The sequence below is a fragment of the Canis lupus genome, chromosome 30 (genome assembly GCF_011100685.1).
Source record: "Canis lupus familiaris isolate Mischka breed German Shepherd chromosome 30, alternate assembly UU_Cfam_GSD_1.0, whole genome shotgun sequence".
Taxonomy (NCBI): Eukaryota; Metazoa; Chordata; class Mammalia; order Carnivora; family Canidae; genus Canis; species Canis lupus.
In genome coordinates this window covers 17,799,390-17,821,764 of record NC_049251.1, presented here as the reverse complement: position 1 = coordinate 17,821,764, position 22,375 = coordinate 17,799,390, and the positions used below count along the sequence as shown (strand labels likewise).

The 22,375-nt window shown below is 40.3% G+C and overlaps 1 protein-coding gene across 1 annotated transcript in view; it reads right to left on the bottom strand.

Annotated features, from left to right (window-relative positions):
- The window catches only part of TMOD3 (tropomodulin 3), an 84,739-nt gene extending 64,798 nt beyond the window's left edge, over nucleotides 1-19,941 (bottom strand). Inside the window, exon 1 of the mRNA XM_038580430.1 lies at nucleotides 19,774-19,941. The gene's annotated coding sequence lies outside the window, so the exon portion shown is untranslated. The remainder of the gene's footprint in view (nucleotides 1-19,773) is intronic.
- Nucleotides 19,942-22,375: the final 2,434 nt, after the last annotated feature.

Sequence of the window (22,375 nt, the reverse complement as noted above, 5' to 3'; positions counted from 1 at the left end):
TCAGAGAGGCGACCACTCTGTGCACACCACTGATGAATGCCAGAACAGTCACACCCTTAGCACACCCAGTTTCTCAGAAGCAAATGTTTTACAGTCATTGCCTTCTCCTCCTCCTTCTTCTTTTTGGTTTGTTAAGTAGATTGGGTAGGCAAGGAAATGCTGAAGCTTTTCTAAAAACTGTTGCAAACTCAAAAAAATCTTAAAATAGAAATTACATCATATGAACATGTCTCTTGGGGGTAATAAGGTTGCAGAGCTCTTTATCTTTGCTAGTTAACCTAAAAGAGCCTTCTACCAGTCATACTGTGGACAAAACCAGATACGATATGAGGTAGCGTGGGGAAGCTTAACAGTACTCAGCCATCAATCAAACTGCTGAATCGATTCCAAGTATATAATGGAGAGACCAACATGAGGGCTTTCTTTCTTTTTCTCTCCCAAAGGAAGTATCGCTATGACTCATTCTTCCTCTAGCAAGAATTTTCTTAATCCACTAAGTTAGTAAGCATTGAACTATATACAAAATCTTAAACAAGGCGAGGTCTAGAAGAAATTATGCTGAGAGCAAGCTGAATTTCACGCAGTGAACAAAAGGTAAATGGTAAAATCTTTCCTCGGCTTCATCCCTTCTGAATTTCCTGGGCTCAGATCAAATTCTTTTTTCTTCATTCTGAAAAGTTCTCCCTTTTCAACCTTACCAATTGCTGCATCTTCAAATCAATATATTTGTATACATTCATGAAATCCTATTACATTTAACGTACTATCCTGGAGTAGGGTTGAGCATTGAACTGGAGAGGTGGTATATGGGGGGAGAAAGGGACCATAGGAAAGGGAGGAAAAGAATGACAAAATTTCATAAAAGTTTTTTTTTCCTCCCCACTTCACAAATGCTTCCCAATGATGCTTAAGTCATCACAAGAATCAAAGATAGTAGAAAGAGGGCACAGAGACTATAATATTCAAGTGTAGATTTAATGTTAAAAATCAGGACACACTTAATACTTTTTAATTTTCTTTTGATACACTGTTGCTCTCTCAATTTTCAAAAGTGGTGACCAGCAAAGTTGGGTATACAGCAAAAGTAAATCTGACTCCCCCTCAGACCTTCCTGCCACTTTGCTATCAGGGTACAGCCTCAGTGGCACACTGAAAAGAACCCATCACTGGAATGTCTCCTCTCTCTCTCTCCATTTCCCTTTTACATACATGGGTATGTAGAACCCTATCCTCTAGCAATGCTGCATATCAACAACTGTGCCACAGTAAAGATTAAGAAGCAAACTGCTATTAAACTGAAAACAGGTTTACTGTAGAAAAATATATTTCCAAGTGAGGAAACTATCTTGGGAGAAATCAACAAGATGTACCTAGATGAAGATATACATAATGGTTATTAGCAATGCCTGCACGCCTGCTGATGAATAATAAGGCGTTGAAATAATTTGTATGAAAGTTGACCCAGCATTCTAGAGACTGTAAAAACTTAAGGTTGGGCAGCCCCAGTGACGCAGCAGTTTAGCACCGCCTGGAGCCTGGGGTGTGATCCTGGGGACCCAGGATCGAGTCCCACATCGGGCTCCCTGCATGGAGCCTGCTTCTTCCTCTGCCTGTGTCTCTGCCTCTCTCCCTCTCTCTCTATGAATAAATAAATAAAATCCTAAAAAAAAAAAAAAAAGTTAAGGTTTTGGTAAAACATGGGAGGATGGGAGGAAGTGCTCTAAGGGGATTGCCACAACTAATTTAAACCACCAAAATAAACCCACAAGATGTGGACAATGTCAGAGTATTTTTTATATTAAGATATCCCAAATCAATGATTAAGAAAACACTAACGTAGACACAGTGTAGAGTTACTATTGTCTTTTGTGTGTATTGTGTTATTTGTAGTTGTAAGATAATGCACTATCTTGACCAAAATGGCAAGCATTACAATAGACAAATGCCTAAAAATAAAAAGTTCTTGGGTTGCCTGGGTGGCTTAGTCAGTTAAGTATCTGCCTTCAGCTCAGGTCATGATCCCAGGGTCCTAGAATTGAGTCCCACATTGGGCTCCCTGCTTAGGGGGAGTCTGCTCCTCCCTTTGGCCCCTCCCCCAGTTTGTGCTCTGCTCTCTCTCACCCACTCTCTCTCAAATAATAAATAAAATCTTTAAAAAAGAAAAGTTCTTAAAGTTTCTCCCCATCCTGTCTCATGCTACTAGTGTTTTAATCCTTCATGACCAAATTTTGTTTTGAACAATCGATCTTTACATAAAATTCATTCTTTCTAATAAAATTCTACTTTTCCCTCCTTTTTGGGAAGGGTGGGTCTGGTTGGATTATTACAGGGATAAGATAGTACGAAGTTTTTAAGTTTTAATAGAAAGCCTTCAGTCTTAAATAAAAAGCAAATTCTCAATTTTAGCTAGACTATGTAACTTCAGCCGCTTTTCTCTGCTAGACCAAGGACAATCCTATCTTTAGACCACCTGATGAATACTTCTCAGTCTTTCCTAAAGATACAACAAACTGACAAACTTAAGTTCCTGACAGAATTCAGTTTTTACTCAAGGTGGAAAAAGGACAACAAAAAATCCAGAATGCATACCAGCATTCTTAGGGAGAAAACACCTACCACTTCGCTCCTAGCACTGAATTGGGCTGAAGAGCTCTGTGACTATGAGCAATTCACTTCACTTCTCCGTTTGCTTAGGTAAATGACTAAACTATGGCTCCAGTTCTGACAATGGACTCATCCACATCCACATATAGTAGACACTGCAAATCAGCCTTTTCCCCAGGGCGCACAGACTCCGCTTCAGTCCTTAAACAGCCACTATCAACAGATGAGAAGTGGCCAATGGATGAAGCTTGGTCACTTTACCCCTGGGCTCAAGGGCCTTAGGTCTCTTCTAGCTCTAACAGTCTGTCATCTTAAGGAAACCCTACTTAACTCAAGCTTGGAAAAAAAATAGTAACTTGTCCTCATCATTGCCAAAATGAACAATATATAAGTAGGAAGGAAATATATGAAAGCTGAATCATGGTAGATAAGCACAAAAACAATAAAGAGTAAAATATTTCAGGAAAAGAAACTTGAAAAACCAGAACAGATAGATTAAACAACAAAAAGAATAAATAACGAAGTCAAACATGGGCCAATGTTGTGTAATAGAGGAAAAGAAGTTAAAGTGGAATGACCATATTAATAAATGCTTTCCTGAAAAGTCACCAAATAAAGCAAACTTCTATCATTTTCTATTTTCCTGTAATAAAATAGAAATGGTTTATGAAAATACATATTCCCAATACATTATAAATCATAGAAATGAATGCAAAAAAACTAACTGCAAAATATAAATTTTATTAATAAAGATACTAGAGTAGCACATTCATTTCTGCCTTGTTCTTTATTTCGTTTTCTCTTTTTAAATTTAAAAGTATCTAAACGGGGCAGCCTGGGTGGCTCAGTGGTTTAGCGCCGCCTTCAGCCCAAGTTGTGATCCTGGAGACCTGGGATCGAGTCCCAAGTCAGGCTACCTGCATGGAGCCTGCTTCTCTCTCGTGCTCTGTGTCCCTTGTGAATAAATAAATATAATTTAAATAAATAAATAAATAAATCTACATATTATCTCTATTTTTATTAAATTTTAAAATCAAGATACTCAAGAATACGACATTATTGGGAGATATTTCCAAAGACTTTACAGTAAGGAAAACCGGTTGGGAAAATAGATTTGGAATTCAGGAAAGAGACCTTTGGGAAACAGATTTTATAGAGAAACAGTTTCAGATGGTGATACTCTAAGGAGTTTTAGGTCACCCAACCCCGTTATTCATCCATATCTATTCCTCAAATGTGGTCCACTTTTCCTTTTAGCACAAGAAATTTTAAGGGTTAACAAATGACTCCTAAGGTCCTTCCAGATGTAAGAGTCTAAGATCACTCAACTTTAAAAAATAAGTGCTTTGGGAATAACTCTGGAAAGATTCACAAGAACTAAAGACAAACCAGAAAGCTAAAGACACATTTATTCAGTAGTCACTATATATATATATCTATCCTATCATTTGTTGCATTGTGATGCTGTATATGAAAAAACAGTAACACTGTCTTTGACTTTTGAATTATGCATGATACTCCCAGAAACAGTGAAAGTACTTTGGTAGAAAAGCAAAACAACAAAAAACATTAGCCATCAGAGTCGTAGTAAAACAATTTCAAAATGTTAATTAAGAAAAAAACTAATGAGCAACTGGGTGGCTCAGTCAGTTGAGCATCTGCCTTCGGCTCAGATCATGGTCCCAGTGTCGATCCCAGGACCAAGGTCCCTCATGGGGTTCCCTGCTCAGCGGGGGTCTACTTCTCCCTCTGCTGCCCTTCCCCTCTCCTTGAGATCTTTCTCTCTCTCATTCTCTCTAATAAATAGGAAAAATATCTTTAAAAAATAAAGTAAAAGAAAAAAACTAACAATCTATGAGACTAATAGTAAAACCATTTTAAAGAGATAGATGATCATATATTCCCTCAAGTTTCACAGCTTGGGACCAAAGGCCCTACTTATATAATTGAAAACTCTGAACTTAGACTGGGGCCAGTTTTAGGATGTTTTTTTTTTCCTTTTCCCTAAAGAAACATCAGGAGAAAGAACTTCAACTTTTCTGAAGTTCTGCTCAGGCCCTCAAAGCCTTGTGTATCTGGACCCTGCCCCTTCCCAGGAACAATTCCAATACCTAGTGAAATTTTTGGAGCCTTATAAAGAGAGGAAGTAAAAACAATGCCTTACCAAGCCCTCTCTCCCAGGGACAAGCAAACTCCCTGCCTGACTCTAGGCTCTTGTTTTCCTGCTCTAATGATTTTGTTTACAGTCTGTTACAGTGCTTTTACACTTCATTCTTTGCTTAGAATTTTTTCTTTGTTAGTTGTTTGTATTTTGACAGTTTCTCATGTGATTTTGACAAAACTCCACCTTCCTACTTTTGCTAAGAATTACTAGGAATCCTCTGCTGTAATCTGGCTGGCTTCCTCAGGGTCTCACAGGTAAATTCACTACATCCCTTTGCTTCATTTGTTTCCCACAGTGGGTGTATACTTCTCTTCAACAATCCTCGCTACCAGGGCCTCAAATTTCACTTCTCCATTCTATCCAAACCCTCCATACCCTTGACACACAGGCTCAAATCCATCTTCTCCAAAGCCCTTCCTAGCTCTTCTAACCCTGCTTAGTCTCTTCTCTACTCTGAAGGTCAACAACGCTCAGGGTGCACCACACCATTTAGCCCCAATATTTGCCATCGATTCAAGGTGTTGGGTGCCCTGACTGATATAAATTCATGCTCCTCCCGACCATGCCTCACTCCTGTATGGTAAAGACATTTCATATGCCTTCAGAGAAACAGCACACTTGTGAGTTTCAGAGACACCACAAGTTTTACTCTAATTAATTTCAGGAGACTGGGGTCATACCAAGCTTTGCTATAGCAATTAAATTAATTTTCAGACTGACAAGGAAAAGCAGTTATAATGTTTAAAAAGGCACGTGCCTACAATATGCATAATGTGTCCTGATGTTTCAAGGGGGGGATGGGGACTACAGTACCAATCAGAGAGACTATAAGCCCTGGAGTTCTTCTGGTAGAGATTATTAAGAATGAGTTCCATCAGTCAACAGGCAAAAAGGAGCCATTCTTCAAGAAAATGGCACTACTCTCCCTGCCCTCCAACCTTGACCCTGAATCCCAAGTGTAGAGAACCTCATTCTTAACAAGTTACTATAATATTTAGAATGAGTAACTGAAGGAATAACCAACAGATGTAGTACTTGGAAGTAAACACGTGGCACCCAGAAGCAACACCCACACATTCCAAGCAAGTGATCTTGGGAAAAAAAGATGGAAAAGAACAAGTTGACTACCATCTTCTAGACCAAAGGTAGCCCTGAAGAGTTTTTGAAAGGAATATTTGGTATTACTGAACTGTACACTTAAAATGGATAAATTTTATGGTATAAATTATGCCTCAATAACATTGCTTAAAACAGATTGGGTGGGTAGCCTGGGTGGCTCAGCGGTTTAGTGCTGCCTTCAGTCCAGGGCCTGATCCTAGAGACCCGGGATCGAGTCCCACATCAGGCTCCCTGCATGGAGCCTGCTTCTCCCTCTGCCTGGGTCTCTGCCTCTCTCTCTCTCTCTCTCTCTCTCTCTCTCTCTCTCTCTCTGTGTCTCACATAAATAAATAAAATCTTTAAAAATAAAAAATAAAAATAAAAAATAAAACAGATTGGGTGACTTGAACTGGAGTGTCTGCATGTGGTGAAGCATCCAACAGTCCAGTAAAGAGAGGGTATCGCGGGTTTTTATTGGGGTTTTAAGACAGAAGGCAAAAAATGTCTGGTTAGAAAACTGAAACATTCATGATGTTAAGATAGGAGAGTTCCCTATAAATAATGAAAACTACAAAAAGATAACCTCTGAAAAATGTATATATACACATACTATTAAAATCAAACTACATAAAACTACCTAAATAATGAGGACCATACAGTTAATGGGAATAGTTCCTGAGAACAGAAAAATGGAAGGGAGTGGGAAAGAAAAGAAAAACTAGTATTTAAGACTAGCTAAAGACTAGCTATTTAAGATGGTAGCTTAAAAAAAAAAAAAAAAAGCAGAACTGATGAAAGAAGGGAAGTCTTAGAAATCATTGCTATTGGCCAAGAAGCCTGGTTTACTGCCCTAAAGGTCATAAGGTTTGCCTTGACACAGGTTCTTTTAAAAGGGGCTGATGGACAGTCTTCCTTTATTTATTTTTTAAAGATTTTATTTATTTATTTATTCATGAGAGACACAGAGAGGGAGAGAAATAGAGAGAAAAGCAGGCTCCTCACAGGGAGCCTGATGCAGGACTTGATCCCTGGACCAGGATCACACCCTGAGCCAAAGGCAGACGCTCAACTGCTGAGCCACCCACACGTCCCGACAGTCTTCCTTTAATAGCAAACAAGGGGAATCAAGAAAGCCACACAGAAGAAAAGGCAATTTAATGCAAGGAAGAGGAGGAGGTTGCTGAGAGGACCCAAAACAAAAGTTCAGGATAATAATTCTCAAATTAACACTTATAACACCAACTGAAAAATAATATTTTTAAGTGATAGAATAAGACGGTCTTTATCTTACATCTTAAAAACACATTTCTTTCATTTATCTGAGTTTCTCCAATAAACAAGAAGCCATTGGCCATTTTCCGATATAATAGGGGAAAAAAGGAATCACCTTTTATTTGCATACCCTTATACGCCAGGTAGTTTACCATATACATCTCCTCATATTAATTCTGCAAAATACTACTATCCTCATTTCATAAATGAAGGAACTGAGACTCAGAGACAATAAAGTACCTGCCCAAGGATATATAACTTCTTTCTCAACATCGATGTGAGATTTGAGCCTGACCCCAAAATTCACGCTTTTTACACTGCAACACACTGCCTCTATAAAATACTTTCTACTGTGATTTTACTTTTATATTACAACACACCACACATTAACAGAAACAAATTACTAAAGGGACAGTACTTGGCAACAAGAAGCCACAGCTAGAGGCAAAAGAGAAGGATAAAATAACTAAAACACAAAACTGTGGAACAATTTAATGCAATAACCAACAACCTATAAACATCAACAACCACAGAAAGCAAGTCAATGGCACAGAATATTATCCAATGCACACAACGAACTTTAAATTCTATATCCTCCAAATCATCTTAGTTAAATTAAGTTTGAAGGACTCCATTTAAGGTCAGTTGTCAACAAACGGTGCTGGGAAAATTGGACAGCTACATGCAAAGGAATGAAACTGGACTTTCTTTCAAATACACAAAAATAAACTCAAAATGGATTAAAGACCTAAATGTGAGACCTGAAACCATTAAAATCCTTGAAGAGAGCACAAGCAGTAATTTCTCTGACACTGACTATAGCAACACTTTTCTAGATATGTCTCCAGAGGCAAGGGAAACAAGGATAAAAATAAACTATCAATAAACTATCAGGACTACATTAAAACAAAAACCTTCTACACAGTAAAGGAAACAATCAACAAAACTAAAAGGCAACCTACTAAATAGAAGAAGATATTTGCAGAAGCTATATCTGATATAGGGTTAGTACATAAAGATATCACCTCACACCTGTCAGAATGGCTAAAATTAAAAAAAAAAAAAAAACAGAAGAAACAATAGTGTTGGTGAGGATATGGAGAAAAAGAAACCCTCCTGCAGTGTTAGTGGGAATGCAGAGTTCAGCCAGAGTGGAAACAGTATGGAGGTTCCTCAAAAAGTTAAAAATAGAATTACCCTATGATATAGCAGCAATTGCACTACTAGGTATTTACCCAAAGGATACAAAAATACTGATATGGAAGCAGTCCAAACATCCATGAATAGATGAATGGATAAAGAAGATGTGGTATACAATGGAATATTGCTCTGATTGGTCTGTTATGCTCATGTTTAATCCTAATGGTCAAATGTTCAGAAAGTCATAGATACTAAATAAGAAACACAGCGCTTTTTAACTGTTTATCTGCTAGATGCAGTAGAGATACAAAAAAAGTAAAGGCCCAGTCACTTCCTTCTGATGTCAGGTACCAAAGTAAGCACGTTTGGGGATGACCAACCCTAAGTGTCCTTGTCTGGGACCACCCTTATCCCGGGTCCTGTTTAGTATAAGGTCTAAGCAACCAACCACTAATGCCTCCTCTCTCATAGGTATTTGGTGTAGGGGATATCCCTAGTCCTAGCAGGATAGAGCAATCCAATTCTTCACCAGGAATACGGAAAGCTGGGAAACAAAACCTAAATGGAGAGTTCAATACTCTGGTTTCTCTTCAGATCGTATAAATCTTTCGCCTCTTACTAAATGGAGAGTTCACGTGTCATCCAGTCTGGAGTCAGCATCACAGCAAGTTTAAGTCACATTTATGCTGAAGCTAAGGGGAAAGCAAAAACCAAGAGAAAGCCAGTCCAAAAAGGAGAGGATAGAGCAGGGCTGAGTCTAGGATAAGGAAGAAAGGCACTTGTTTTGGGTGCATGATTTAAGAGGACACCAAAACAAAACAAAAAACAAAACAAGAAACACCTCAGTAATCAAGATAGGTAAATATTGTACTGCATAGTATTCTTAAAAATCCAAATTAATGTCCTACAATGGAGCAGAGGCACAAAAGGAAGCTGAAGGCAGAGGAAAGAGTACAGGAGCTTTCCAACTGCCTTCTCTGGGTTCCAGCTGAGAACCCAGCTGTAAGGGAGCTCAGTGGTCTACAATAACAATCCACTACAACTCCCAGCCCTGCCATACTTTCTGGAAGCTTAAGTGGGTTTTGTTCCCTAAGACCTCAGAGCCTTGACTAATACACTCTATTTTGGAAAATGAAACATGCACATAAAGCTATTTAAAAAAAAATCAAAGCAATATAAAATTAACTGATAGAAGAATGGGATTGGTAAATAGCGCTACAAAAGTTCAGAGATCACTGTGGGTGGTCAGGGAAGGACAGATTTAGCTAGATAGAGAGAGGAGAAGTATATACTAAGGAAAGAGATCAAAGTACAGTGCAGGTGGGGAACAAATGGGAATGAGCCAGCAAAAGAAGAGGAAGAAAAGTAAAACAGAAAGAGTGATCTTCACACACCCTGTGTTCTGGTCAAAGTCATACGGTTTCTTGTTTTTCTGTTTCCAACCCTCCGATCACACGGTTCATTACACCTTTCCCCTTTTCTCAGGTTTAAGTCCTTTCACATCTTTCAGGGACAGTTCAAACAACATTTATCTGAAGAGGCTTCCCTGGTATCCTACTCAAAAGGAGATATATGCCAGTACTAAGGTTTTGGTAGTGGGAAAAGAGAGAAAGAAAAGAGGATACGGCAGGAGGAAGGCTAAGGAGCTGAATGCAGTGAAAAGTGCTACTCTCTGGAGAGCAAACTATACCCAGGAGTTCACCTGGGATGCAGTACAATGTCTTAGGAGAGTAGAAAGATTGTCTGAATAGCCAAAATATGGAAAGAGCCCAGATGTCCATCAATAGATGAATGGATAAAGAAGATGTGGGGGCTGTTTGTGTGTAGATATATTTATCTGTATATATATATCTATATAGATATATATATATCCGTATATATCTACACACACGCACACACACACACATAATGGAATATTACTCAGCCATGAAAGAAAATGAAATCTTGCCATTTGCAATGATGTGGATGGAACTAGAGGGTATTATGCTAAGTGAAACAAGTCAGTCAGAGAAAGATAATTATATTTCACTCATATGTGGAAGTTAAGAAACAAGGCAGAAGATCATAGGGGAAGGAAGGGAAGAATAAAATTAGACAAAATCAGCAAAGGAGACAAACCATAAGAGACTCCTAACTCTAGAAAACAAACGGAAGGTTGCTGGAGGGGAGGTAGGTGGGTGGGGGATGGGGTAACTGGGTGATGGGCATTGAAGAGGGCACTTGATGGAATGAGCACTGGGTATTATATGCAACTGATGAATCACCAAAGTCTACTTCTGAAACTAAAAACACACTATATGTTAATTAATTGAATTAAAAAACAAAAAAGAGGGACACCTGGGTGGCTCAGCGGTTAAGCACCTGCCTTTGGTACAGGGTGTGCGTGATCCTGGAGTCTCAGCATCGAGTCCCACATTGGGCTCCCTGCATGGAGCCTGCTGCTTTCTCTGCCTATGTCTCTGCCTCTCTGTTTGTGTCTCTCATGAATAAATAAATAAAATCTTAAAAAAAAAAAAAAAGGCGGCTGTTTGACAAGGAGGAGTAATAATGGAGGCTCAAAGTGACAAAGTAAAGGCAGGTGTAAAGGGGGTACGAACAAGGCCTTGCAGAGGTGAAAAAATGTGCTTGACTTACAAATAATCACATACTTATTGACAATTGCCAATATACTTTTTAAAGATTTTATTTCTTTATTCATGAGAGACACAGAGAGGCAGAGACATAGGCGGAGAGAGAAGCCTGATGTGGGCCTCAATCCCAGGACCCTGGGATCATGACCTGAACGGGAAGGCAGATGCTCAACCACTGAGCCACTCAGGTGTCCTAATATTTGCCAATCTAAGGAAGCATTTTTCCCTACCACCATCCCACCCCACCTACTCCCACACTCCCCCACTAAGCAGCTATAATACCCCAGTGACCATATTAAAGAAGAAACAGGAAAGAGTACTTTAAGAATACTAACTTTGGTTAATATTCACCTGACATGAACAAAAATAAATTTGGGGTTTATTATTTCAAATTTTGCCATACCTGCCCTAGAGTAAGGCCTTTCTGAATAGATGCCAGACTTAAATATATTTGAGGGAACCAAAATATTTATTTTTATTTTTATTTTTTTTAATTTATTTATTTTTTATTTATGATAGTCACACAGAGAGAGAGAGAGGCAGAGACACAGGCAGAGGGAGAAGCAGGCTCCATGCACCCGGAGCCCGACGTGGGATTCGATCCTGGGTCTCCAGGATCGCGCCCTGGGCCAAAGGCAGGCGCTAAACCACTGCGCCACCCAGGGATCCCGGAACCAAAATATTTTGTTAGTTACTGTTTTCCATATGGAAATCCCTTACCTTACAATATCAATTAATAACCTCCTGCTCAAAAGGACTGCTATGCAATAGGCTCAGGAACTCCAAAACTCCTGCCTATAGGTCTATATACATATTAAATAATATATAAGTGTCAGACCGTTGCTTCTGGTTGAAACAACTAAAAGCTCTAGGAAGTGTCTTAAACACCCAGAGAGATTACACGCGAAATAAATTCAAACTGCCATCGCACTCTCATTCACTCTTGTCCCTTGAGCCCTCATTTTCTCACAGCTTGCCATGTTGTCATCATGTTTTCTCACACACTTCAGAAACTGTATTCACTTGTATGTACTTGTGGTGATCTTAGTGCTTAGATATGCTCTGATAGAAAACTGTTTATTTGTAAAGGGTTATCTCTGTGTATCAAGTACCTTAGTTTGCAAGTCTGTCTTGGTGTGTTTGTGTACTTTAGTGAGTAGGCGTAGGTGTTTGAGCATATGTACCTGAGGGAGTGTATATCCTTACAGGTCAAAAAGTGTGCACATCTGTGAGGGAAACTTGTCTGTATTTCAATGATTCTCAAACTATTAAGAGTATAAGGGCAAAAGAAATCAGTCACAAGAAACTATATGCTGTATGATTCCATTTTTAATGAAATATCCAGAATAGGCAGAAAGCAGATTAATGGTTGCCTGGGGGGTGGGGGATGGTGAGGGACAAGAGAAGCTGGTGAAAGCCAGCAGCAGCTGCTAATAAATAGGGGTTTCTTTTTTTGGTGTGATGAAAATGTTCTAAAATGGACTATGGTGATGGCTGCTCAACTCTGTGAATATACTAAAAGGTACTGACTGGTACTCTTTCAATGAGTGAATTGTGTGGTGTGTGAATTTCAATAAAGATGTTATATATTAAAGAGGAAAAAATAAGGGGTGTCTGGGTGGTTCAGTGGTTGAGCGTCTGCCTTCAGCTCAGGTCATGATCCCGGGATCAAGTCCTGCATCAGGCTCCCCACAGGGAGTCTTCTTCTCTCTCTGCCTCTCTGCCTGTCTCTGATGAATAAATAAAATCTTTTTAAAAAATAAAGAGAAAATAAAGAAACCAGAGCTGTCCCATATTTCCATAGAAATATAATCTATCTGAAAATCTTCGTTTCTGTTTTACTTAAGTTTTGGATTCAATATTCCCCACTGGTAAGTCTCCTAACTGGTCTTTTCTCCGTCTCCAGCTTTGTCTTTACTAACAACAGTAACACACACGTGGAAGGCAATGTTCACTGATTATTGCTCAGCGTTTGAAAAGAACGGGTACATTATGGTTACATCCATAGAAAAACATGGATATGGATGAACAAAATCTGGAAGAAAATGAGGAAAAATTCAAATAGTTACATTGGAGTGAAAATTTGAGTGGGATGTGGGAAACAAAGGCAAAGGAAAACTAAGTTTCCTTACTACTTGCAGCCCCACTGACAAGTCCTTAAGATAGGCAGAGTGACAATTCTCTAGGAACTCAGCTGCCTTGATGTTAATGCTTTGCTAGGGGCAAAAGGCAATCTTAGCTCAACCCCCAGGATCTTGTGGGTCTACTTTAGAGTATGAAAGTTCATTTGGAAATTTCCCTTACCTCTACCCGCCAAGATGTATGTTGGCAATCACCTCCAAGCATATAACCAACCGATATGAAGGGTCTCATGACTAAGGTTTATTGGACAGGAATAAATGACCTTTTCCTAACAATAGCTAGCCCCATCAAGGTCCTGGAAACCTTGCTTCCAAACTCCCTTAGAGACTTACGTCATCCCTAACCCACTCCCAACCTGAAAGTATATAATGGGCCACTCCTCATGACCCAGTGCAGCTTTCTGCCCATGTCCCATCTTCGTGCTTAAACAAACACTGTTTTGCACCAAAGACATCTCAAGAAATCTTTCTTGGCCATTCGCTCCGAATCCCAACATGTTTCCTACCTCACATTTGAGGTGACACTCTTTAAAAAATAATATTGTTTTATATTATCAGTCAATACAATCTGGGAGAAAAAATAACCAACCTTTTTAGAAATTGTTACATGACAAATTCAGGAATTAATGCGACACAAAGGACTAAACTGGAGTAGGAAAGCCATTTCAAATTCAAATTCGTTATTAGCATTCCTCCATCAGAAAATATAAGGTAACCAGCTCTGGATCAATCTCAGGGTAGCTGCAGTCTGGAAGAGGGGCATAAAAGGTTTTTTTTTTTTTTTTGTATTTTCCTTTTGTTTTTAAAGATATAGGGCCCATGCTTAAGAAACTAAAAATAAAAGCACAAGGAAAATAGAAAATAGCTCTACTGATTTTCAGTTAAGATTCCAAGTCCATCTAACCGAGAAAGGAAAAATTTTTTTAACCCATGTTGCTGGAACCACAGATATCTGTATGAAGGGAAAATGAACCTAAACCCCTACCTCCCATCTTAACACAAAAATTAATTTGAGACAGATCACAGACTTAAATGTAAAACCTAGAACAACGATGCTTTTGGAAGGAAACAGGATCTCTCTGCAACACTGGGGACAGGCATAAGAAACACTAACCATAAAGTTAAAAGTTGATAAAATGGACTTCATAAAAATTAAAAATTTTTGCTTATCACAACATCAAGAAAGTAAACAGAAAAGTCACAGACTAGGTAAAAAATATTGTATATTTGACAAAGGACTTGTACTCAGAATATATAAAGAACTCCTACAAACAATAAAAAGATGAACCACCCGGTGAAAAAATAGGCAAAAACTCTAACAGATACTTTAGAAGAGAAGCCAATTACTACCCAGTAAAGCATTCAATATCCTTAGTCATCAAAAAAATACAAATTAAAATAATAACGAGGTACCATTTTACAGCTTCCAATGTGGCTAAAATAAAAGGGGCTGACAGCACTAACATTTGGCAACGTTAAAAATGTGAAGCAACTGGAACTCTAATCACTTTGGAAAACTGTGGGGCAGTTTTTAAATAAAGTTAAACATACATCCACCCTATGACTCAGTAATTCCACTCCTAAGTATTTATCAAGAGAAATGAAAATATCTATCCACAAGAGACTTGTAAAGGAAATGTTCATATCAACTTTATTTCTAATAACCCAATCCTGGAAAAAAACCCAAACACCCATCAGGATAAAACATAAAGAAATTAGGCTATATTCATACAATGGAATACTACTCCTCAATAAAAATGTATCAAGTGGGATGCCTGGGTGGCTCAGTTGGTTAAGCATCTCTGACTCAGGTCATGATTTCAGGGTCCTGGGATTGAGCCCCACCCCCACCCCGCCAGCTCCCTTCCTGTTGAGCCCAGAGCTGAGTCTGCTTTTCCTTCTCCCTCTGCCCCTCCCCCTACTTAGTCACTCTCTCTCTCTCAATAAAATCTTTTAAAAAGTACCAACCACTGACACAACACAGGTGAATCTCAAAAACATTACATGAAAGAAGCCAGACACACAAAAAGCATATACTACTGTATGACTCCATTTATGTTAAGTCCAAGACAAGGCAAAACAAATCTATGGTGTCAGAAATACAGAGCTGAAACTGGTTGCTTCCACTGGAGGAGAGTGGGTGAGAAAAATGACTAGAAAAATGATGGCATGAGAGAACTTTCTACAGTGATAAAAATGTTTTCTATCTTATTTTGGTAAAGTTACAGTGTATAAAATGGTTAGAACTCCTTGAACTAGATGCTTAACATATGTGTATTTTATTGAATGCTAATCATACCTCAATAAAAATACAAAGTAGCACTCTGCTTCAAGATAGAAGTTCATAATTTTGTTTTAAATGAAATTCTACAATATAATAGACACATACACTTTCAAATATTTGCCACTCCGTATTATTCACATCTCCATTCCTTCATTACTGCAAATTACCTAATGGATTACAGACACAGATATTAGAATATGTGTTCATGTTTAATATTGCATAAATAGCAGATTTGGTTTGATTCTTCACAATTTCAATATGTACCTAATGGACTGTTAGAAGTCCAGTAGACTTTTCTGTTTTCTGTAGCATTTTCCTCTCAATATGAATTTAAGGTTGTGATTTACAGTTGAGTGGATCTTCTATAAAGATGAGAATAAATGGCTGGGTGGGTGGAGCATGACTCCCGAGCTTGGTGTTGCAGGTTCAGGCCCCACACTGGGTGTAGAGATTACTTAAAAGAACAACATTAAAAAAAAAAAAAAAAAAAAGAGTAACAACATTTAAAAAAAAATTGAGACTAAGTAAGACAAACGTCTTCAAGGAAAGTCACTGAAAGGAGAATAATAATACTTTAGGCACTATGACAGCCTAAAAAAGAATACCCTCCTCAACTATTTTAATCAAGACAGAGCCGATACATATTTAAATTTAAGAACTGAAAAGCATGATGGATAGTTTGTCAGCTAATTGGATTTTTAAAAAATTATTTATTTGAGAGAGAGAAACAGAGTGTGCATGCAAGCATAAGCAAGGGGGGGAGCAGGAGAAGCAAGCTCCCTGCTCAGTTGGGGCTGGGATCATGACCTGAGACAAAGGCAGACGCTTTACCGACTGAGCTACCCAGGCACCCCACTAATTGGATCTTCAAAAGAAAATACAGCCTAAATAACAAGACTTATTGCATTAGTAATATATACTAGGTACATCAGACTAACACCCAAAAACCCACAAAGCCCTTTTCTCCTGTTTTACTAGGATCTCTTTTGTCTTTCCTTCTTCTTACCTTTTCCTCTCCCTCTTTTGGTCTCTATCCAGATTACTTTTATCCCCACCACCCCTCACCCTCCCTATGAGATCACTAATTGATTTTCATATAGCCAGCTCACCACAAGTTTTGAATAAATTTACAAAATCGTACTGTATTTTTATATAGATTTGTCACAATAGACTCAAACATTAGGGGGGTGGGGGAGGGGAGGGAAGCAGCGATGACCAGTGAGTAGAAAAAAAGATAGTTTTGTTTCCCAGCCCCACAACTGTAAAAGATCTCTCCTTTTGAATACCTACTACAGGCTTTTATTCCCTACACATGGCTCTTACAATAGTGCTCTAAACTATTAAACAAGTACACATGCCTAAAATCAGAAAGAATAAGTTCCCAAAAACTATGTTTTCTATGTCTGTATTCACCATCAGCCTAAGATGGGACAAAACACATATTTGTTGAATTAGTGAATTACTGAATTAATCGAATGAGAACAGTGGAGGGTGGAAGAAGATGAGAAAAAAAAAAAGCTGAGACAACACAGCAAAGAGAAAGGAGAAAGGAAGGACAGAGGAGAAAAAAACTTGTGAAGGCACTTATTTTTGTTAGAATGACCAGAATAACTTTTAAAAACTGAGAGTTAAAAAAAAATAAAATAAAATAAAAAAAATAAAAACTGAGAGTTGGGAAAAGCTATTGCTATGTATTTTAGTATCATAGCAATCAGTACCAGTCATTATAAACACCTTAAAACACCTCCAACCCCTTGATATTTGAAGTGTGAGAGACAACAGCATTCCTTATGTGACACGCAGATTCTAGGGACCTTCTTCAAACCTACAAGATCCTGGGTCATTTATGCATATTAAGGTCTGAGAAGCACCACCCTACACCCTTCAGGTCCTTTCTGTTGTACTGAACCTGTGTTTTATTTAAATGGACCAGTACTGGGACTTGAAAAATCTCTGATTAAAGTGAAATTGATCTTTTTTTTTTTTTTTTTTAAAGATTTATTGGGGGGGGGGGACGGGATGCAAGCAGGGAGAATGGCAAGCAGAGGGAGACGCAGACTCCCCACTGAGCAAGGAGCTTGATGTAGGACTCCATCCCATGAACTGGGTTCATGACCTGAGCTCAACCAACTGAGCCACCCAGGCCTAGAGTGAAATTGATCATTGTAATGGGATGTGACTTGGATGTGTTTAATGTGATCTATGTATTTAACTTTAGGTGAAGTTATTCAAACTGTAGAATTTGGCCTGGAGGAAAGACCACAAAACTTTGGAACTAGTCATAAAAATATGATCAAAAGAAATTGAGCACGGGACAGTAACATCCTCAGGAAATCATTTTTGTTCCTTTAGGCCTACACAGGGCTTGGAATGACAAATGTGGGGTTTCCTGAATGAATAACTGAATTTTAAAAATCAGAGATATTTAAGGCTAAAATAATCTTGGGGTCATCTGGTCCAATGACCTCATTTTATTTTTTACTTTTTAAAAAAGATTTTAGGGATGCCTGGGTGGCTCAGTGGTTGAGCGTCTGCTTTTGGTTCAGGGCATGATCCTGGGGTCCTGGGATCATAAAGTCCTCCCTGAGAGGAGCCTGCTTTTCCCTCTGCCTGTGTCTCTGCCTCTCTTTCTGTGTCTCATAAATAAATAAATAAAATCTTTAAAAATATTTATTTACTTACTTGGGGGGTTGGGGGGGGGAAGGAGAAGCATTTTCTCCGCATAACAGGAAGCCCTATCATAGGTCCCTAGGACCATGACCTGAAATGAAGGCAGATGTTTAACAGACTGACCCACCCAGAAGCCCCTAATAAACTCATTTTAGGAGCACCTGGGTGGCTCAGCTGGTTAAGTAGCTGCCTTTGGCTCAGACCATGATCACAGGATTCTGGGATCCAGCGCCACATGGAGCTCCCTGCTCAGTGAGGAGCCTGCTTCTCCCTCTCCCTCTTCCCTGCCCCTCTTGCTTGTGCTCTCTCTCTCTCAACTAAATAAAATCTTAAAAAAAAAAAACAAAAAAAAAAAACCACACCCTATTTTAAAGATGAACAAACCTGGGGCACCTGGCTGGCTTGGTGGTTAGAGCATGAGTCCTGATCTCGGGGTTGTGGGCTCCAGCCCTACAAGAGGTGCAAAGATTATGTAAAAAAGTAAAAGATGTGCAAACTAGAAATACGGAGCAGATGTAAAGCAAGCAAGCTAAAAGAATCAGAACACACTGGGTCTCGCATTTTAATTGTTTCTTTCTTACAAATTATTAGAAAGAAATTTTAAATATAATGAAATGATTATAGATTCTGAAAGAAGCGGTAGGGTAAAAAGTGCCAAGGACTAGAAGGGAGAGACTACAAAGAGTAAATGAGGCTGGACAAAACTATCTTTCCAAGCTTAGTATATTTTTTGACAGCCCAATTAATTAATCAACCAACCTAATCTGCCAAAAAATTAAACTGAAGGATTCTCAGGAAAAAAAACATGAGCTGCACGAAAATGTTACAAACCAAGGGAGACCGCACAGAACTCACTTAAATCTCCACAGGCTTATTTCCTGTTCAAAAATGACCTCCTGGGATAAATTTTACTGCAGTGTTCATTACCAGGCGACTTTTGGTTTTAAGAAAGGCCAAGGGCAAGTTGGAAACGCGATTCTTAACTAAACATTAAAAAAAAAAAAAAAGGCAAAAAAAAAAAAAAAAAAGGCGGCTGTTTCCCATTTGTTTGTAATTAGATTGCAGGCTTGCAGAGGAAACACACCAACTCTGTAAGCAAGAAATACAACGACCCAGTCACGTCCTCAAAACAAATCAACACACAAACTTTACAGCTGGATCCAGCTGTGCTGCACAGGAGCCAGGAATTTATTTTAAGGCAGAGGATATAGATCAATAACAGCGAATGCAAGACAAGCCAGATTTTAATCCCCACCCACCCACCCCCCCCGCCCGCAAAAGGGTGTGACCTAAAGGTTTTGGGGTTTGCTTTTTTTTTTTTTTCTTCTCTTTCTTTCTTTTTGCAGAAGCCTTTGAAGGAGTCTCGGCGAGGAAACCTTCAGAGGATCGCCCCCCAGCTGCGCCTCGGTGGAGTGGAAGGGGCGCAGCGGCACGGCGGGCTCGCACCGCTCCGGCGGGACGGGAAGGGGCCGGTCGCGAACCCGGGGAGGCCGGGCCCCCGAGTGATTCACCGGCCACCGGGGGTTCGCGCGCCTCCACCGCGGGCGACGCCCAGGGCGCCCCGCAGCCCCCACCCGGCCCGGCCCGGCCCGGCCCGCCCCACCGCAAGCAGCCACCACCGTGTCCCCGCGCCCCGAGACACCGGTAGGTCGGGAGAGCCGGGCCGGCGGTGCAAGGCAGCAGCCTCTCCCTCCTCAGCCACCATGGCCGGTGCGGCTCCCAGCCTGCGCCCGCAGACGGACTTCCCGGAAAGCACCCGGCTGCGCTTACCTGAACGGCACCCGCCGCGGCCGCCGACCTTCTTCACAGACCCGCGAGGACCGCCTGCCCCTCGGTCCCCAGCACCCGCCCGTCCGCCTGCGTCTGCCTCCTTGGGAGTCGCCCGACCCACTCCCCCGCGACCGCCCCAGCCCGACCGCGCTGTCGGTGCTGCTGGTTCCCCCTCCGCCACAGGCGCGCGTGCGCACTCGCAGCGTTCGGGGCATCTTGGGAGTTGTAGTCCAAGCGAGGAGGGCGACGCTCAGCGCCGACCCTAGTCTTTGCAATCGGCAGGCACCACATTATAAGAAACTGCGGATAGTAAGCCTTACTCCAGCCGGGGACAACGATCTCGACTAGTGGGAACATCTACCCTCGACCTTGGGGGCTATAAACAGCAACTCGAGGCTCTACAGATTTCCTCTTTTCACTTTTATTAAAGAGGCACACAAGGCACGGCTTGTATTGTGCACTTGCTTGCTAATGCGAGGGTTTGACATCGAGACCAATAAACTCGTCATGAAAAACTGCTGGAAAAGTAGACAAAGGCGAAGACACTTAGGGGCATAAATCAGGCAGATTTCATCTCAAGGGCGTAGTGACCCTGGTGATTTCCTTGGGCATGCAACCAGGGATGATGTCAGAGGGATGGCCCCTATATTCCCAGTTTGGGTCCCAACCCATATTTCCATTCCAGCCTCAAGCTCTACAGCAGGTGGTGAAACTGGGTTAATATGGGGGGGGGGGGGGTGCGGAACAGCAGTGCTGCTCAAAGGAGGGAAGTGGGACACATAGGTAGCCTGGAGGGGAAGACGAGAGTGGGAATACCTCAGAGGGCAGTTCCAAGGTGGCATACAAAACGGCTGCCTTTTGGCAGGGCTCTGTGAAGAGGGAACAGCAATGGCTTTCCATTCCTCCCCTTAGTCACTCGTTGGTAATTTTTCTGGCCTGCTCTTCATGACTAAACCATTGCCAGGAGTAATGCTCAGCTTTGATACACCTTTGAAGAATGCAACCAGGAAGAGGACAACATGCCTGCTTGAGGTACATTCCAGCTACTCCTAGTGTGGAAACCTACTAATGGTTAAACTCTCCTGTCATTTACATCTTCCCTTTAGAGCAGAAGCGCCCTAGGTAAAGTAAACACCCTGGAATTTCGTGCAACTAGTACCCATTAATCCCTGAAGTGAAAATCACAGATGATTTGGAGTTTTTAAGGAAAAAACCCTTCCAGGTTGCAAGCACTCTTAGAAGACCATCAACATTAACTCTTGTAGCCGCTGTATCTTATTTTCTTTTTTTTTTAATCTTATTTTCTATAGCATTTTAGTGTTTACGGATTTCTTCGATATTCTTGGAGACAGCAACTGAGAACAGCTTCCTCCAGAACTCAGGTTCAATGAATATTGAGTACTTAATCCACACCAAGTACTGTACCAGCACTTCATTTATAATATTTCATCCAATCCTCAAAATAACCCTACAAAGAATATATTGTATCTTCCATTTCTACAGATGAGAAAACTAAGGCCCAGAAGAGTTAAGTAATTTGCACAAGGTCACACAATCAATAATTGGAGATCCAGAAATAAAGCATGAGTGTCCTGACTCAAATTCGAGCATGCTTTCCACTGCTGATCAGACTAATGTGTCTCCTAAATCTCATTAAATTCTTGAAAGTAAGATAATCTGTGACCATGTGCATGGTAGGTGAAAAAAAAATTCTCTAACACAGTCCAGGGACATTGTACTCTGATTGGATGAGAGATTCATTTGATCTGGATTCATTTGATACTTCTATATCTCATTATAAATTAATATATAGGTATTTTGGCTTACCAGCAAATCTCTTGTGAATTCCTCTGACACCTCTGGGGTATCACCCTTGAAGAAAATCACAAAATGGAGTTCCTGAACAAGAAAAGCAAAGGACTACAACCATCTTCATGGTTTGGTTTTTTTAGGCAGAAAGGGCTTTTAATTCTGTGTTTGACTGACTGAATCTATGACATGTTCTCTCCCTAATCTTCCAATATGGGGTGCTAAGAATACCTTCAATGTACTTTTTTCTCTTTTTTTTTTTAGAGGGAGAGAGTGTGTGCACATATTTGGGGAAGTGAGAGAGGGAGAGAGGATCTCCAGCAGGCTCCATGCTGAGCTAAGCATAGAGCCCCATACAGGGCTCCAACTCATGACCCTGAGATCATGACCTGAGCCAAAATCAAGCATTGGATGCTTAACCAAGCTACCCAGGTACCCTTGTATTTTCTCTTTCATTTTAATTTTTTCCTACAAATGTCTAAATCTTTTTTAGTTGCTTTTTTCTAAAATAATGTGATTTGGTGCTGGGTTTTTCCCCCATTCCTCAGACAAATAGTAATGTATTATAACCACAAGGTTTACAGACATGAATCTCCTGAACCTCTGTGATTTAAATATTACACGTGTATGTGTGGGGGCACCTGGGTGGTGCAGTCGGTTAAGTGGCCAACTTTTGGTTTTGGCTCAGGTCCTGACTCAGGGTCATAAGAGCAAGCCCTGCGTGGCACTCCACGCTGAGCACAGAGTCTGCTAGTTACTCTCTCCTTCTGCCCTTCCCTGCCTCATGCTCTCT